Source organism: Periplaneta americana, chromosome 13, assembly GCF_040183065.1.
Source record: "Periplaneta americana isolate PAMFEO1 chromosome 13, P.americana_PAMFEO1_priV1, whole genome shotgun sequence".
In the NCBI taxonomy this organism is placed as follows: domain Eukaryota; kingdom Metazoa; phylum Arthropoda; class Insecta; order Blattodea; family Blattidae; genus Periplaneta; species Periplaneta americana.
Genome location: NC_091129.1, coordinates 156,645,295 through 156,647,495, shown reverse-complemented (window position 1 = coordinate 156,647,495; position 2,201 = coordinate 156,645,295). Strand labels below are relative to the sequence as shown.

Here is a 2,201-nt window from a genome sequence, read left to right as displayed (position 1 = left end):
GATATGCGTAAATCACTTCGTGATTTAAGACGGTGCATATTCCGTCGGATCCCGGCCAACTAGTCACTCATTACGAGTGCACCTCAGCACATGTGTGGACTTCGGTCCTAGGTTCATAGATATCTATGACGTAGTGCAGAGGGCGGCCACTAGAGGGAACCCAAGAGTTGGAACTTAAAACTGAGACGATTCTTCCGACGCCGGGGTGGAATCCGGTGTGGCTTAGTGGATAAAGCGTCAGCACATAGAGCTGAAAACCCGGGTTCAAATCCCGGCGCCGGAGAGAATTTTTCTCCGTTCCATTACTCTTTCATCAATTCAACTAGCCTACAAAAAATAAACTTAATTCTGTTCTCTCCTTACTCCAGAGCTCGAACCGCCACTGCTCTAGCTTTCTGATATCCAGCGGGGAAGTCGCCCTTAGTGGCGCAGTTAGTATAGCGCTGGCCTTCTACGCCTGAGTTTGCGCGTTCGATCCCGGCTCAGGTCGATGGCATTTAAGTGTGCTTAAATGCAACAGACTCATGTTACTAGATTTAGTGGCACGTAAAAGAATTCCTGTGGGACAAAATCTCGGCACATCGGCGACGCTGATATAACCTCGGCAGTTGAGAGCGTCGTTAAATAAACCATTTTTTTTTCCAGCAGGGATGCTTAGGTGTATAAGCAACGCCATACTTTCGGTTTGTTCTCGGTTACATTTTCATTTCCAAATTCTGAATTTAAAATTTATGAAAAAAAAATTATAGCTTTAACAAAAATAAGTCAGATATACAATTTAAAAATACCAAAAACAAAGACAAAAACGGTTGTATTCCATAAGAAAATCCCACTTAGAAAAAATTATTACAGAATACTGAATTTTAAAATAAATATGACACAAAGTTATTTAAGGGCAGAAATTACACCTAATCATGAGATGGGCAGAGCATGTAGCACGTATGGGTGAATCCAGAAATGCATATAGTGTTAGTTGAAAAATCTGAAGAAGAAAGACCTTAGGGGAGGCCGAAAAATAGATTGAAGGATAATATTAAAATAGATTTGAGGGAGGTGGGATATGATATTAGGAACTGGACTAATCTTGCTCAGGATACAGACAGATGGCGGGCTTATGTGAGGGTGGCAATGATTCCCCGGGTTCCTTAAAGGTAGGGTGACCAGACGTCCTCTTTTGTCCGAACATGTCCTCCTTTTTAGGCCTTTGTCCGGGGTCCGGCGGATTTTAAAAAAATCAAGAAATGTCCTCCTTTTCGTAACTTGTATGCATGATATTTTGAAGTTATCTGATTTTACGCCCTTTTCAAGTAATTTGCCAGTAGGTGGCAGCAGCATTGACGGAACATACTCCTTGGCAACGATCATAACTCTGTTTGCTCCTCCTTGTTATGGTCGTTGTTCACAGGTAGCTAGTAAATCGAGAGATCGAGATGCGAATGTAAATGTAAATAAATATTTTCTGTCCTCTTTAATAATTATAGTTCCCTTGACTTTCATATGTAGCTAACTGTAAAATCATTATTTTGTAATAAAATAGATATTGTAATTTAAAGTGTAATATAAATCTAAGCATAAATCTAACTACATATTTTCTGTTCTCTTTTTTCGAACAATGTCTTCCTTTTTGAAGCTTTGTGTCCACTTTTTTTATCGATGTGAATCTGGTCACCCTACTTAAAAGCCGTTTGTAAAGTACTTATAACTTACGAAACAAAGAGATATAAACAAAAAGCTTAATAAATTTAACTCAATTTGCGACACATTGGGAAAAACTAAAAAAAAAAAAAAAACACACAACAATGCGAGAAAGAAGTCAAATTTTATAAATACAATAGCAATGCCCACAATAAGTTACGGAAGCAATGAGTTTATAACCACCAAAGACAAATCGAAGATACAAGCCAGTGGAATGAGATATTTAAGATCCATGAAAGACTGTATGAGACTGGACCAAGTGAGGAATGAATAAGAGATGAAGTAGATGTTTAAAAAACATGAGAACAAGAATGCAAGATGACAAATTGACAAGCAAATCTTACATTACAGACAAAAGGTGTAACGAATGAGGCTGGAACGGGCTTCTCAGTGTCTAATCCATAAAGTGAAGAAGAAGAAGAAGAAGAAGAAGAAGACATTCTGAATTTCTTACCTAATATACCAATTCTTTTCTTTCTGTAAAAATATTTTCTTTGCCAGAAATG

The 2,201-nt window shown here is 38.1% G+C and overlaps 1 non-coding gene across 1 annotated transcript; it reads left to right on the top strand.

Annotated features, from left to right (window-relative positions):
• The first annotated feature begins 211 nt into the window (after positions 1-211).
• TRNAY-AUA (transfer RNA tyrosine (anticodon AUA)) lies at positions 212-283 on the top strand. Its single transcript has one exon. It is a non-coding gene; the product is annotated as a tRNA-Tyr (tRNA).
• Positions 284-2,201: the final 1,918 nt, after the last annotated feature.